Source organism: Triturus cristatus, chromosome 10 (assembly GCF_964204655.1).
Source record: "Triturus cristatus chromosome 10, aTriCri1.1, whole genome shotgun sequence".
Taxonomy (NCBI): Eukaryota; Metazoa; Chordata; class Amphibia; order Caudata; family Salamandridae; genus Triturus; species Triturus cristatus.
Window position 1 is genome coordinate 500,782,121 of NC_140593.1, and position 17,556 is coordinate 500,799,676.

General features: G+C 47.9%; 1 protein-coding gene across 3 annotated transcripts in view; it reads left to right on the plus strand.

The window, feature by feature from the left end:
- ESYT2 (extended synaptotagmin 2) overlaps nucleotides 1–17,556 on the plus strand; it is a 769,824-nt gene that overhangs the window by 551,784 nt on the left and 200,484 nt on the right. The window lies entirely within an intron of this gene.

Below are 17,556 nucleotides of genomic sequence, written 5' to 3' on the forward strand. Positions count from 1 at the left end.
AAAATTGGTTACACTTTCATTCTAGATGGCAGCTTTTTTGTCAACAATGACTAGAAAATGGAAATAAATTAGTACAGAATTTTACTATTTTTAAAACGGTATAGGAATGTTTTTCCAACTTCAAGGGAAATGGTATGCAAACAAATGTATGTAAACGTTTTACTTCTGGAAGAGAACGAAATAAACAAAAACTGTGTGTTTTGAAAAAGTTATTTCCAAAAATAATAATAATTTATTAAGTTCAAACTGGTAATTATGAGCCTTTAAGTGGTATAAGATTTGAAAACAGTGGCGAGTTTTGTGTTGATTTGTACACTTTTAAAGCACTTTGGCATAGTTAATTTGCTGCATGAATTTGGGGGTGGTCAATATACCCCCTCATTTACAAGAAAATGATGTAGCGTCGTGCTGCAAGCCATTTACCTGTGCAGAACTGCATCATTTTCAAAGCACATTTGATGCATTGTGTTGACAACAATGCAATGCATGCGTGTGCTTTCCCCTGCGCTGGCACACAATTGGCTGCCATGAGCCAGCGCAGGCACCCCTGAGTCATTTTTTACGAATGCCTGCATTGCGGTGGTGATTTTTTTGTGCAGGAAGCCAAAATACAATCTGTGATGACATTTTCCTCTTGCTATGCATGCTACAGAATACAGAATGCATAGAAAGAGAAAAGAACGAGGAGAAATAAAAGTATGTCTCCTCTTGCACCACTCCTACACCTCCCCTTGGGAGGCATAGGATTCTGACTCACTCCCAGCTTTTCAAAATGTTGTAAATCTGGGAATGTGTCAGGTTGCATGGATGTTGCGTGGGAACACCCACAACACCAGTCATGGAATACCCCTTTCATCCAGAGTAATGCGTGAAAGGAACCCATATTTACAAGGTCATGAAAAATCACCCTGGGTAACTTTACATGGCCTTGTAAATATGGGCAGGCACACTGTGCCGCCGGTGTTTTAAAAAAGGTGACACACCAGTGACGCAACGGCTTTGTAAATGAGGCCCTATGTTTGCAGTGTCTTGGTGTACTCTCGTGGATTCTACATTGAAATCTTAACTATGCGTATCCCCTTTTAGTAAAGAAAGCTTTGCGAGTAAAGAAAATTTGGCACGCTTTTCTATTTTAACATTTTTTATCTGAAGAACCTATGATCAAGCCAAATGTGGAATTCAAAATTCATCCACTCTCACCAAAACCCCTACTCCTACAAACACCTTTGTGCACACGTACATCTAGGATCAAGCACCGTGTACACGTTGGCCAAGGTAAGTGGGCACCACAGGCTGAATGCAGGAAGGATACAAGGATTTTTTAGCACTCACTCCAGGAAACATAGGGCCTCATTTATAAACCCATTGCGGCGCCGGTGCATCACTATTTTAGAAGCACGAGTGGTGCAGTGTGCCTGCTTACATTTACAAGGCTGCATAAAGTCACCCTGCATGACTTTTCGTGGCCTTTTAAATATGGGACCATTCTACTAATTACTCTGAGTGAAAGGGGCGTTCCATGGGTGCTGCTGCGGGCGTTCCCAAGCAACATCCATGGAACCTGACACATTCCCAGATTTACAAAATGTCGTAACCAGGGAATGCGTCACAATCCTACGAATCCCTAGGGGCGGTGCATAAGTGGCACAAAGAGGAGAAATACTTTTATTTCTCCTTGTTTTTTTGCTCTTTCTATGTGTGTTGCATTCTGCAGCAAATATAGAGGAGCAACCCGCCTTTTATGATTTTTTATATGCAGGGAGGTGTTCCTTCTTGCACATAAACAATCATCCCTGCAACGCACGCACTCTTACACCATGGTGTCAGGGTGTCTAAGTTGGTGTATGGCTGCTGTTTGTGCACCAGCGCAAGAGAGAAGGACAGGAAGGTGCCGCATCTTGTAGATACAATGCATTCCTGCCCTTCTATTTTGACTCACGGCAGCGCTGCAGGAATACCTGCAATGCTGCTGTGCATCAAAATATAGTAAATGAGCCTCTAAGGAAAGTTTTTGAGCTAATGCCCTCCACTTATACCGGAAAAATGCATCCCTCCTTCTATCAGTAATTTGGCTCCACCACCCAGTGGCTCCATTCTTCTAGTGCTATTTTATGAAAGCACTGGCCCTGTCAACATAAAGATAATGCAGGAACTGGTCAGATGGAGGAAGTACAATCTTCCTGAGGCAGGGAACAATAAGAATGCTGGACTATGAACATCAAAAAACATTATTTACATCACCAGTGGGTTGCCATAATACTCAGCAGTTATTCCTAAATTTAGCAATAGTAGTACTGATAAAAAGCACAAACATCATTCAGTGGTGCATAGGGTAACCATTGTCCCTATTCTACTTCTCGCACCCTTATGTTTACCTCTTCCTCTCAGAGCAGTGACAGCCTAATAACATAGAAACATTCCTTGACTGACTTTATATTTCTTTGCCACAGTGTTTGATGAATGAATGAAAGTAGTATGGACGCAAGATCTGCCACTGCTGGTAGGATTTGAACCACTTTCGAGTTTTGAGAGTTCCAGCTGCCTTTCTTAGCGTGCCTGTCTCCTACAGTTTTTTCACCTCTCCTTGAATATTAGAAGGTTAAAACCCCTGCACTGCAGCTTCTGGGTTTTAAATCAAGAAAGACTACAGGGTTCAAAAGAGAATAGAGGTATAACGAAGGCTGAGTGGCATTGAAAGTGTGAATGGATGCACCAATGAGGGGAGAAGGTATGTATGTCTTGTGATATTGGCGAGAATGTATGCTTATGTGATAGTGAGGGGTATTTGTGTGTAAGGCACATTGAAACACATATATTTTTGTATGTGGCAGTACTTGAAATAGGCTGAGCTTGTGTCACTGATGGGAGAGGAGTGTGAATGCACCTTTATGGAGGCGGTGTGTGTATATGTCAGTATTTATTTGTTCGCGTTTGTGTGTTGAGAACACACGATAGAGAGGGGTGTGCTCATTTGGTATTACCCATGGAATTCACATGTGTTGAAAAGCAAGGGGACACTGAGAAGATGAAGAACATGCACTTGACTGCAAGAGTAGTTTGTAAAGCATTGTCTGTGAAAGAGTCTACAAGTTGTGAGTATGTGTCAAATGAGGGTGAGATGATTGCATGTGACAGGGTGGAGTCAGATATGTGTATAGGACATTAAGGTGCACGTGAGTACTAACAGGCAGGGTGGTGCTGTGTTAACAGACCAATGAGGGAAAGAGAGGTGTGTGGTATGAGGGAGAGCTGTGTGACTAAGGACCAAGAGAACACAAAGGTGAATGAACTGGGCAGTTGAAAGGCAAAGGTACAGGGATGTAGGCCATTGAAGCACAATGATGGAAGGGCCCAACCCGCTGATTATTTGACAATGCTGCACAGTATTTCCTATACAATATCCCCAAGGTACCACCTCAATGTACATAACGAGAAATAATTAACAAAAACCTTTTGTGCAAAAGATCTTTTGTGTTGTAATACCACTTATAAACAGTTTCACATGTACAATATCCAAGTTACCTTATTGGTCATGTGGATAGACCTGAGGGACGAGGGGGTGGACTCGCTGTTATCTATCGGGATAACCTTAACTGTAGGGTCTGGAGGGGCTTGGTGGCAGACTGTGAGAGTTGCCACTTTTCCATACAGGTATCACCAACGACTACATTGGCTGGCCTGCTTATTTACCGGCCCCCGGGTAAGGTCGGCAACTTCGTAGGCTCTGTGATGGAAACGGTAACCCTTTTGGCAACATCCACATCCTCCTTCATTGTGCTAGGGGACCTGAACCTGCACTTTGAGGACACTGCGGACATGATCGCGGCAGACCTCAAAGGTGATCTGTCGGCTTGTGAGCTCCGGCTAGTCAACTCAGGAGCCACCCACGTGAAGGGCCATCTGCTGGATCCGGTATTTTCAAACATCCCTCGGCTGAGGGCCAGACCAGCTCTTCCGCTCCCATGGTCAGATCACTCCTTAGTGTCGATGGAATGGCAAATCAATCTGCCCTCTAAACCGACACCTCAAGAGGTGGTGGTGGACCGTATATGGTCCAGACTACCGATCGGTGACTGGATTCAGGCCCTGGCAAATTCACAACCCGTAGCCGAGGCAGACCCGATTCAAGGAGATGCTGACCTCAACCGATGGCTGACCTCCTCGCTTGATGGCTTCATACCGCTGAAAACCCTACAGAAGAGAGAGAAACGAGTGGGTTCCGCCCCCTGGTTCACGGATGAGCTTCGCCTGCTCAAGAAAGGATGTAAGAAACTGGAAAGGGCCTGGAGGAAGAAATTTGATGCGGCCAGGCGTAAGGATTACTGGGCAGCCATGAGAGCCTATAAAGCGGCCCTCCGCCTGGCAAAAGCACAATTTTTTGAGGAGCGAATACAACTTGCCTCAAACTCCTCCAGGGAGACCTTTAAAGTGGTGCAAGAACTGCTAAAAGTCCCTGAGCCAGCAGTCACCCGTGACCCTGAGAGGTGTAAGGAGTTGGCTAATTTTTTCCACTCTAAAATTGTAAAAATACTAGACTCTTTACCCCAGGTGGCTACATCTCATGGGATTCAAGAAGAACCCCTCCCTGCGGGGATAAAAGAGGGTCCCTTCTCCCTTGACATGTTCGGCCCAGTTTCAGAAAGTGAAACATTAAAAGCAATAGTTTCTATAAAAAGTGGTTCCCCCATGGACCCTGTCCCCTTTAAAATTCTAAAACAAGCGGCAATCGCTGTGGTCGGCCCCATTACGAATTTGATCAATGCCTCCTTCTCTCGTGGTTTGGTGCCACCCACCTGGAAAAAAGCCGTGGTCAAGGCTCTCCTAAAAAAACCTAACCTCGACGCGACTGAGCTGGCCAATTTCAGGCCCATTTCTCTGTTGCCAGGTCTCAGCAAAATTGCTGAGAAACTTGCCAACCATCGACTGTCCAACTTCCTTGAGTCAAATGGTCTGCTCCGAGACTCGCAGACCGGCTTCCGTCCCGGCCATGGCACCGACACGGCCCTCTTGGCGGTCGTTGAGGAATCGAGGCGCATCTTAGATTCGGGAGGATCAGTGGCAGTGATCCTCCTGGATCTGAGTGCGGCATTCGACACCGTTGACCATCAGGTGTTGACCCAACGGCTGTCAGGGGTGGGTGTGACAGGTGTCGCCCTGAAATGGCTCTGTTCATTTCTGGAAGACCGCTCCTATCAGGTCTGGGAAGGAAGCAACAAGTCTCCATCTATTTCCCTCCAGTGGGGGGTGCCGCAGGGCTCGTCCCTGAGCCCGACATTATTTAATGTCTACATGGCCCCCCTGGAGGATGTGGTGACCCCTTATAACATCAAAATCATCAGCTATGCTGATGATACCCAGCTGGTGGTCGCTCTTCCTCAACTGGTGGAGAACCCTGACTTGTTGCACTCATGTTTGGCGGACGTCTACACCTGGATGAGCAGCTCAGCCCTGAAGCTGAACGGCTCTAAAACAGAGATCATGCTGCTTGGAAACAAAGTGCCATCACTGCCACCCTCATGTTGGCCAAGCTGTATGGGTGACTTCCCAACCATGAAAGAGGAGATCAAGAGCTTAGGAGTCTGGCTGGAGCAAGATCTTTCCCTTAGAACTCACGCCAAAAGAACTGCGGGAGTCTGTTTTGCCCTGCTGCGGGCTGCGCGGAAAATTCTTCCGCTTCTTCCTTTTCCATCAAGGAAGTTGTTGATTCAGGGTTTGATAACATCCCGCCTCGATTACAGCAACAGTCTGTTTCTGGGCGCCCCTGAATCGACTTTTAACAAGCTTCAGCAGGTGCAAAACGCGGCAGCTAGACTCCTTATGGGTACCCCCCGAACAGAATCCGCCAGACCCGCTCTCAAGGCACTGCACTGGTTACCGGTGCGGGAGAGAGTACAGTTCAAGGCACTGTCCATCGCCCATAAAACTTTCCAGGGCGGTGGGCCCCCTCTTTTAGGGAGCTTGGTAGTACCTTATAAAGCGAATAGAGCTCTGAGGTCGGACCAGAGATGTCTGCTCCAGGTCCCGAGAGTAAAAAGATCACGCACGGGAGGGAGGCGATTCTCTGTGCATACAGCAATGCTCTGGAACTCCCTCCCATTAAAACTTCGCGCTGAGACCTGTACCCTGCGTTTTCGCAAATACCTGAAAACACATTTGTTTCCCCGGTGAGTCGCTAGCTTCACTCCATGGTTCCACGGTTGATGCACTGTTCATAGCGCCGGGATGCCCCAGGGTAGCTGCGCGCTATATAAGTCTTAATAATAATAATAATAATATTTACCAGGTACCATCAAGTAATAGGCCCACAATGCAAAACCTGGATGAAAAAAACATTTGCACAATTTATTTTACATTTTTGGCATAACTTTAGAATGAGATTGAATGTGTCTAGTCGAAGCCCAAAAGCATTTTAGCAGTTCCTGATTTTAAAGATGATCCTTTTTCTGAAGCAGAAACTGATTATTTCTCCAAAATAATCTATGGTCAACAAAAGGAGCTTTAGTTGACTATCAGACATCAATATGTCAACTCAACAAAATGCCACTGGGACCTCTGGGGTGCCAGTCCAACAGTTTTGTTTGTTTATCTGCTTTGGAGTCCTGAGTGCTGGGAAAACTGCGTGAACTTGTAGCTAGGAAATCGAAGGAGAGCACAAGCACCAGAAACTAAAGTAAACTCATATGGAAGTTTTATAGTTACTTTTTCTTTAATCCTGTATCTGTATTAACATAAGAGGAGTTAGTCACATTTGCCTGAAGACCCCTGCCTAATGTTTAGGTAGCAAGTCCTACAAAAATGTTTACATCCGATTTCCAGAAAGGAGATGTGGCTCAGTATATGTGAACATTTCTTGGGTAAAATGCTTACTATGCTATGAAGAAGTTCATGGCCCTTGCCAGCAATGCAAGCCAGCTGGAACTTTCAGAATCTCCGCTGAACTGACCGCAGTAAGCTCCCGTCTGTCGATCCAGGGCTGCTAAGTCGTTCTCAAGCCTCAGTCTGCTGGCCCTTCTACTGGCAGAGAGAAAAGTCCTGTAACTCGTGCAAAAGGAGATCCAGATGAAAGCATCCTCTGGAGCTTTTTTTTATTTTTTTATTCTTTGTGTTGGGGTAACTGCACCAGCCTATTTGGCTTTGTAGAGACCTTGTCAATAACACCTAGTGACCTGTTTGAAGGTCTTTTTTAAGGAAAGAGATAACCTGCAAAAGTACATTTATTCCAGGGGTCGAGTGCACCATTACATCTTCACTTGCAGAGTGAAAACACTTCACTTGTCCTGTGTCGGCCTTCACCAGGGCCCACATTCAGATCCTGCTATGAAGTGACACCAGAGGGTTAGAGACTGCGTTCCCCAGCGATGACCGCAGGAGAACCAGTTACTGGGATGCTATGGAGAAAGGACCCTAACCCACTGGTGAGATTGAGAAGTCTCTCTGTGAGCCCTTAAGGTGCCAGGTGGATAGCGTCCATGTAGCCGTGTCTGCGTCCCCTGTCGAAGTCAGCCAGACGTCCTCCACTTTGCTCAGTGCCTAATCCTAGGGACTCCAGCCTCTGATTCTGTGGACTACTTATTCCTCAGTCGCTGATGCAATCTAGCCTGCCTATCCACCTTGCGAGCTAAAGATCTGCAGCATAGCCGCTCGGAGGTCACACCAAACCCTCATCATCGCCGTGCTCCTCGCAAAATATAACCGCAAGCTTAAGTCTACCCAGCAATCGAGCTGCTGCAATTCTCTTTTTGTATTATGATATTTTGCTTCCAATATTTCTGTCTACCGCTATTTACAACTCAACATTCTGTCCGAACACCCCTCGGCCAGATTCGGTCGCACCATGCCATGATCTGTGACAGCAGCCTCCCGTATGTCTCCAGAGAGATTCAGCCAGGGCCTCGTATCAGCACCAGACATGCCAGCTCAAGCAGAGACTAGTTCCAACTCCGGGAGCCAGAAGTATGGTCTCCGACCGAACCCTGTGCCGAGCCAGAAGTTCAAGGACTTTGTGTGTACGTCCCCGTGAGCATGCCGGCTATGATACACAGGTACTATAGAAAAGGAGAGCTGTAGCGAGCCGTCCGAGCTCTCCTATACATTGTTTCACTAGCATGCACTCCTCGGGGCGGGCTTGTCCCGAGCAGATAAATAAACGCCGGAAGACCGCTTGGGTCTTCCTGCTACACACAGTAGCACGAGTGGTGTGTATTTCTTCCAGCGCTGCGCAGGGCCTAAAGAAACCAGGCTGCGCCGCGCTACAGCAGCCAGTGACAAAGGAGAGTAGCGGGCCATGGAGCAGAAAAAAAATCCATTTGGGATTGAGTGCCATTTGGTCATGAAAAAAATGTAGGTGCCACAAATCCACTAAGTCATGTTCCAACATCCCGCAGGACCGCCCTGTCCAATCAGTTGCACAAGTTGGATCTGCCAGAGTGGATGTGGGGCAATATTTCAGTCACCCCCCAGGAACAATAGGGTGTGACCAAATTCTGTGAAAGAGGTGGGCCAGAAAACTGGTCTTATCAGCGTTAGGAGCATATATGGAGCCAAGTACCAAACCTTAATTGAGAAAGGAATTTTGACAAAGACCCAGTGGCTTGCCATGTCTGTCTAAGTTTTGAGTATCATGCAAGGGAGAATACGTCTAAGAAGAATGATCACCCCACACTTTTGAGACTAGCTGCAGGTAGGTGAGAGTATTCCAGCTGCCTCCATCTGCCTACTGTTACCGATAACAGTGCATGCCCAATCCTGTGTGAGCTTCTGGTATTCATCCGGGTATAAGTGGGCTTGTTGAATGAAGGCAATGTTGAAATGTTTCATGTGGAAATAATGAGGCATTCTTTTATGTTTAATATAAAGTGACTTACCGTTGATGTTCTATGAAGCAAGCAAAAGTGATGTAGACATCTCCCTGTAAGGCTCTGAGCAATGTAGTCTGTGAGAAGAAGCTCCTTGCTTGGAGCTGTTGGGGGGCAAGGATGGGAGGGGGACCCTCTAGCATGCAGGGAGAGGAATGGAGATGAGCATGGTGCCAGTGAGAAGGAGAGGAAGCGGGGGCTCGCCACCAGAAGAAGAGGAGGGGCAAGAAAGAAACCCTTTGTGTCTCAAGGAAAGACCTGACCCTGCTGGGCCCTACTTCTCTCCTAGACCCAAGGAGCAGGAAATGATTAGGAAGAGAAGAGGTCAAACTGTGGCAGCCGTCAGTGGGGTATGACTGAAAATGCTGATGCCGCCTGCCTTGCAACAGAGACTTCGGGCTGCAAAACAAATACTAGTGGCAATCCAGTTCCGTGTTTTCCGCAGATCACTGTTGATCGCAGAGAGGAGGATGCCGGCTGCCCGCGTCTCCAGGCTTCTAGTCCCGATTCTCAGCCTGCGGCCCAGCCTGGCCCCATTGATCTCCACACGGCGGGGGTCTGGTGATGCTGTAGATCGCGGTAGAGCGCCGCGAGGAGAACTCCGGCTGTCTCGCTACTCCAGGTTCCCTGCTGCCAGCTCTCAGCCCGCAGTCCGCGGCCCACTTGACCTGATGATTTCAACAGCGGGGGGTCTGGCAACACCAATCACAAGTCTCAGGTGGCAGGTGGGGGCAGCAAGCGAGGCCGAGCGACAGCCCCCAACTGATCACAGATTCCATTCCGCGGCGCCCAACAACAGCTACAGCTTTAGCCACAGCTACAGCCACAGCAGTCTTAGCTGCAGACTCAGCAACAGAATTGTGTTTAGGTCTCCACCTCCGCATGGGAGACCACCACCAATGGTGAGTCCTTGTTGCAGGTACAATCACGGTTGCGGTAAAGTGGCGAGCGCGTCCGCCATTAGTTGGAGGACCGCAGTGAGTGTGAGCCCTTGGCGGTCTCGCGGAGGCGGCCTGACCATATCAGGTGCAGCCAGTGACGGCCTTGTGTGCCCCGTTTGCCCCCCCCCCCCCACTCCCCTGCTGCGCACCTGCTGTTTCCTGGCTATTCCGCTGAAATTACTCCAATGCCACGCCCTTGGGTAAAGACAAACAATTGGGTCTATTCCCAAAGGCTACACCTTGGTAAAAATAACAATACAAAAAACATCTGAAGTATTGCCAATTGTACAACTACCTGCATGCAAATCCAATACGACACACATGTTCAGTACTCAGAGCCCCAGCTCAGCATAGATCCAGCGACCAGTGACCAGCACGTGTATGCGCCACATGGTGCCTGGCAAGCACACTAGGCCGGTCAGAGTGTGGGCTACAAAAACTCAGTAAAAACTCGGTGAAATCCTGAAATGCGGTCCGGGAGAACAAGAGGAGGGGGAAAATAAGGATAAACACCCACAAGTCACATCAAAAAACAAAAAAGTGGAGGATAAGGATGAGGACAAGGGTAAGGCGGGAGCCTTGACTAACATTACGGCCCGAATGAACATGGCCCCCGGTACGTCCTCTGTAGTTCCTTGCCAGCTAAACACAGAGGACACAGAAGCACCAGAAGCACGGCACGAGTGCGGAGCCATAACAGAAGTACCAGCAGCCAAGGCAAGCACAGTGGAAACGACAAAAAAAAAACTCAGCAGAGTCCGCCCCACAAGCCAAGTGTGTTGGAAGCAAGAAAATAACCCATACGGCTCTAAACTGGCATAACTCCTGCCCGAACAGCAGAAAACGGGCACTGATGACAGATTTTCTAAAGGTCGCAATTAAAACCACAGAGGAAAACCAGAGTCGTCACGCTTCCAAACACTAGAAAGCTGCTAACACAAACAACACAACAAATAATGACAAAGACTTCCAAAAAGATGCCGACACTAACTGTCTAAGCGATAGAAGTACTACCAACAGTGAGGGTGAAAGGAAAGAAAAGAAAGAACCCCTGCACACAGGTTTGGACTCCACGGGTAACAAAAATAAAGAAATTCAACATCCCCAATTACTAACACCCAAAGCCCTCCAACATCCAGAAACCTGCCAAAGCAATAACTTCCAGGTAACTGAGGCACTTGTTCATTTCCACTCGTCTATTTTGGATACGCCCTGCCAGTCCCAGCAACAACAATCTTCACCCGGATACAGCGGTCTCAGCAGACAAGATGGGCACATCGAAAGGGAGTCAACACATCAGTTTAATATAATCACCTCGAGTCCTTTGGGCATGCCATATTCGTTGTCAGTAGCCTACTCCCCCGCTTGTCGGGGGAACATCAATTCAAACACCCATAAGCAAGATAAACTTGATTCACTTTTCCACACACCGAAAATAGAAAAGCACTACTGCCAGGACCTCAGTCAGGGTAAAGCAAATGACAAAACGTCATGCCAATTAAATCACCCAGGATCACGCAATGCTTTTCCCGGCCAGGCTGCGTGTGGAGTCTGATGGTCGCACTCACTTTTTTGACCGTCCTGAGACGGCCGGGGACTGGTTGGACACTTTGTCTGGGGGACATGATCGGGATGGGATGGGATGGGGGCAGCGGGAGGAGAGTGCCCACCGGACCGGGTATGAGGTATTGACACTGGGGCTCATTCCTGATGATGCCACTTTTCGGCCAAGTTTAGGGTCTCTTGACTGTTGTGTCTCGTTCCCCCTCCATTGGAGGTTGTGCTGTGTCTCGAGGGGGTTCTCTTTCCTCCTCTAGGGGGTCTTTGTAGTTTATTTTACACAGGGGCGACAGGCACACTGCAGGTTGGGGGGGCTGTCTGGGCTCATGCAGGGGTGCAGGGAGGGGGGAGTTTTGTTTGGGATGTTGGGTTGGGGTAAAAAACAAAAAACAAAAAAAAAAAATCACCCAGGATCCACCACCCAGATACCACCCACTCAAAATAAGGTATCACCCAGCAGATTCTCTGACCATCAGAGCGAGCCATTCTCAGGGTACTCGCATCACCAGGAAAATCGCGCTCGCCAATCACCAGTAGAACAAAGTGGCCCATTAACATCCCCAGTCTGGCCTCACCTGCTAAACACAATGGACACGATCAGCAAAGCAATGATCCTCCATGCAGACAAATTGGACACCCAAGTTGACCTCCTGAATATCCTTGCAATCCATGTTCAGGGGGTCGAACAAAAGTTGCACAGCTTCAATGAGATGATCCTGAGGGTGCAGCGAGACCGGGAAACAGCTTATCAAATGTGTCACTGCCACTGCACCCAAATAATCGATAAATTAGCTTTAGTTCCAACTCTACTGACACAACTACTGGTTACAACAAGAGAAGTTTTAACCAAGCCTGCAACACCAATAGAGAAAGAAAAAGAAGCTCTAAAAGAAAAAGATGCTCTAAAGGAAAAAGACTTGGAATGTCTCAATTCCACCGTGGGGCACAAAAACAGCGAAATAAGATAAACCCCTGCACTAATCAAATCAATCAAGACAACAACACCCACATCTAATCCACCAAGCGTACTTGACAACTCAGGTGCCTTGAATTCATCACTCCAAGTTCAAAGTAAGGAGTCTCCGTCAAGACAATTAAAATTACACAAGCCACTATCCAAACGGGAGAGAAAACGACTGAGAAAGTCCAGAAAGAGCAAACAAACAAGCCAGGCATTAGATCTAATCCGGGCAACATCCATTCAAAACGGAATTCCCCAAGACGGTAAAGTAACTCAAAACAGCATGGAAGCAGTAAGCCTCAAGGAGCAATCGACCTTATCTCCTACACTTCCTGCTACTCAAAGTACCTCAATCCATAACATAAGGGAGCCACCTCTGCCAGAAAAAATATATAGTTTATTCAAACCTGCAGCAAGTAAGGTGAAAAACAATCTAAAAACTCAGGCCACACAATCAGTAGTAGGGAACACCAGGACGGCAAAAAGGGAAACAAGACAGGGTGAGGCTACCTTCACCCAGGAACACGGCTCAGGCGTTAGCCGTAATCCAGAAACAAATAGGGAAAGTGAAAACTATCCACAAAAAAACACACCGGAATACCAAGACTTATCCTCGGTTATCCCTGAGTTCAAGGTGGCAAAGAAAGAAACTGACAGGTGTTTAGTTAACGAGTGGCAGTACGACCCGCCAAATAACAACAAATTGGTATTTAATCCCCAATATTTCTCAAGGGAAACGCATGACACTCTCAACAGAAGTGTATTGCTCAAATTATCTAAAGCTCTCTCCCCCCCCCTCCCCCTGAGCTATATCAATACCAACGACATTGAAAGCATCGAGTTCAAACAAAACTCGAGCCTCATGGGTCAAGAATTCACAACAGCCACATTCATCCATAATACTCTCACCGAACAGATTTGACAGCAGAAGGACTTGTTTGCTAAATGAGGTATCGAGTTAAAAAAGATAGTCCCTCCCTGTTACCCCAGCCCACTACAACTACCACTTCACACAATGCGTCTGTTAAAAGGGGCAAAAGGCCCAGATCAACGCAGCCTAACAAAGGATAAAGAGTCCTTGGCCAGGAAAATTACTATCACCTTTGACCATCCTGAAGCTAGCAAGCCTTCGGGTTCCCGGCACTTGAACATGGCAGTCACTCCCTTGGGAATGGCATGAATAACCCCCTCAACAGCTCCATATATAAATCAATGTTACAACGTTTGTACCTCTCAATTAAGGATCCCTTCTCCTCTTCCTTCTCCTCCCCCACCACACCACTCTCCTACACCATCACCTACCCCAGTAGATGACGATAATGACAACACCTCAGATGATGCATGGGGAGGTGTGGATGATCAACCCCTAGGAGACCCTACCCCTACTGGCTCCCCAGACCCCTGGGATAATTACAGTGTCCCAGACGTCCCTTACACCCCACAGGATGACTTCTACCCCTCCAGGCCTTCCCCTCCTGAGGACAATATCAGCTTCAACCAGCTCCTTCACAGAGCTGCCCAGTACCACGGGGTTGCCCTTCATACAGACCCAGTAGAGGAAGATTTTCTCATGGACACTTTCGACACCACACAAAGGTCCACCTCAATTTTACCCATGCTTAAAGGGGTCATTAAGCATACACCAGAGATCTTTAAAGACCCAGTCAGGGCTCGAGTCATCAACCAGAGAATAGAAAAAAAGTATAAGGCTGCTCCTACTGATCCAGCATACATTAAGGGCCCGCACCCCTAGACTCCTTGGTAGTCTCCAATGCAAGGAAGAGAGCCAATTCCCAAACATCAGGTGACGCACCACCACCAGATAAGGAATCTAAACTCCTGGACACCTCTGGCAAACGCACAGCATCACAGGCAGCAAACATATGGCGCATTGCTAATACCCAAGTGCTCTTAGCCAGGTATGACAGGGCACATTATGATGAACGTGAGTCCATAATGCAGCACCTCCCTGACAGGTATAAAAACAGGGCCAATGAACTCATACAGGAAGGTAAAACCATCACTAACACCTCCATCCGTTGTGCCTTAGATGTGGCATATACCGCCTCACGGGCAATAAACACCAGTGTCCTTTTGCGTAGGCATGCCTGGTTACGCATCTCAGGTTTTAAACCTGATGTCCAGAGTTCCATACTCAATCAGCCATTCGATGAGCAACACCTATTTGGCCCCAATGTGGACGTATCACTTGAGAAAATGAAAAAAGGATACAGACACAGCCAAATCTATGGGAGACTTGCAGTCGCAAGCTCCCAGACGGTCCTTTTGTTGCTCGTCCTTCAGAAACACGCACAGAGGCTACTCCTCTGATAGCCCCTCCACTTCTTACAAGGCTCCCACCCAATCCACCATTACTAGAGGTTAACAAAGGGGTGGTTACAAGGGAAACAACAGCAAAGGCAGAGGCAAAAACAACAACTCCCGCTCTGCCTCCATCCCCACCCATGACTTCCCTCCACTTCCCCCAGACCATTCCACTCCAGTCGGGGGAAGACTCCACCAATTCCTCCCTGCCTGGGCAAACATCACTTCAGACAGGTGGGTGCAACAGATAATTCAATCAGGCTTCTGTCTCGAACTAACATCTACCCCCCACCATACCACCCAAACAGCATCCAATGTCACAAGAACATCTGTTACTGCTAAAGCAGGAGGTAATCTCCCTCCTACAAAAAAGTGCAATAGAACCAGTTCCCCTGCACCAACAAAACAAGGGAGTTTACTCCCTCTATTTTCTCATACCAAAAAAGGACGGCTCTCTAAGGCCTATTTTAGACCTCAGACCCCTAAACCTATACATACACTCAGACCATTTCCACATGGTCACACTTCAGCAGGTCCTTCCTCTGCTTTCACAGGGCGACTACCTTGCTACCCTAGACCTCAAGGATGCCTATTTCCACATTCCCATTCACAGCGCTCACAGAAAATATCTCAGATTCGTAGTAGACGGTCAGCACTATCAATTCAAAGTACTCCCATTCGGAGTCACCACAGCACCAAGAGTGTTTACCAAGTGCCTAGTGGTGGTGGCAGTACACCTTAGAAGACAACACATCCACGTCTTCCCATATCTAGACGACTGGCTCATAAAAGCCAGCTCATACAGTCAGTGTGTACAACACACTCACGCCACTATTCAACAACTTCACGACCTGGGGTTCACAATAAACCACGCCAAGTCCCAGCACGCAACAATACCTCGGTGCCACAATACACACCTCAAGGGCGCTGGTCTATCCCAGTCCCGCCAGGATAGCAAGCATATAAGCTCTTCTCACCAAATTCCAACCGCAACACTCTCTTCCAGCTCGAGTGTTCATGCAACTCATAGGGATGATGGCCTCTTGCATATTCATAGTGCCTCATGCAAGACTCCAGATGCGTCCTCTCCAAAAGTGCTTAGCACGCCAATGGAACGAGGCTCAAGGTCAGCTAACAGATCTGGTGTTGGTAGACAGTCGTACCCATCGCTCTCTGCAGTGGTGGAATACCAAGAACCTTTCCAAAGGGCGACCGTTCCTAGAGCCGATTCCTCAAATAGTTATGACAGCGGACGCATCGCTCTCTGGCTGGGGAGCTCACCTACTACATCACACCATGCAGGGCAGGTGGACACCTCAACAAATGTTACTCCACATTAACCACCTGGAGTTACTAGCCATATTCCTAGCCTTGAAAGCATTTCAAAAACACATATCAGGCAAAGCTGTCTTAGTCCGCACGGACAACATGACAGCCATGTATTATATGCAAAAACAAGGCGGGATACACTCTCTGCAGTTCTCTCACCTCGCACAGAGCATATGGAGGTGGGCTATACCTCAGAACATTTTTCTCCAGGCCCAACATGCCCCAGGAGTCCAAAACACAATAGCTGATCTGTTGAGCCGTCAAACACAACAAATCTACGAGTGGGAACTTCATCCGCAAGTTCTTCAACTGTTTTTTCAGATGGTGTTTGAATGGTTTTTGACTAGTCTGGCTGGGATCCTACTATCCAGGACCCCGGCCTATCTGCTTACTCCCTTAAATGACTGGAGTGCATATTAGATGCACTAGTGATTGGATACTGTGGTACCTTATGAGCCCCTAGTATATGGTACCTTAGGTACCAAGGGCATAGGTACTTCACAGGCCTACCAGGGGCTGAAGCATGTATTATGCCACCCCTGGGAAGCAGACTAAATCTGACACCACAGGCCTGCTACTGCAGCCTGGGTGAGGTAGTGTTAGCACTCCTCACTGAGGTATAGGTTCCTATATCTCACCATACACACACATATAAACCTATCAGTCACCCCTAAGACAGGCCCTATCAATCCTGAGGGCAGGGTGCTTGGTTTACAATGTGAGGGGGTGCCTCTGCCTGAGCAGGGCCCCTCTGCATTTGGCAGAGTCTATTTTCTGTGGCTGTTTGTGGATGCGGTTAAACCATATACTCTTAAGTGCATTATAACCTACCGGTAAATGCTAACTTTTTAATGACTGCATCAAAACATGTCGTGTTTGGTGTCAAACAACTTGGAATCATACCCCCACACCAGTAACTGGTGTAGGAGTATGATCCCACCCTTCTAGAGGGGACGACATGTACCCACTGTGGAAAAACACAGTAGAAATCTGAAAGAGTCCTGGCATCACAAAATGGATGCCACCAGCACAGCCACTGGGCTGCCCTCCTGCTGCTGACTGAAACTCGCAGTGGAGGAGGCCAACAATAGGCATCCTGTCACAGGGAGGTGTCACCACCTTCCAGACAGGATTTAGTGTATTGGAGCAGGGTGGGTGCACTCCTAGAGTGCTTTGAAGTCCTGCACTGGGGGAGCAGTAGGCTCCTCTGTGCATATGCCAGCTCAAACCGGTTCAGGGGCTACCAGCCCCTGCTCTGGCGCGAAACTGGACAAAGGGAAGTGGGTGTAACCACCCACCCCCCTGACCCTCCTAGAGGAGTGGTCATAGAGCTAGTCCCTCCCTTTCTTTTACTATAAGATAGGTAACCCTTGCCATTGCAAGTTAGATATCCCTGGACGACGCTTTACAAGAAGAATCCTGGCCCTTCGACGTTCCACTACCTTTGGAAGATGGAAGAATCTCCCTTGGAGTCAAGGAGTGACTCCCCTGCTTGGCAGGCACCAAAAACTTGAATCAACGGTCGCAAACTTTCCCGCTCCCGCCAGAGTTCGAAGTCCCTGCAGCCCCGGAACTGGATTTCCTG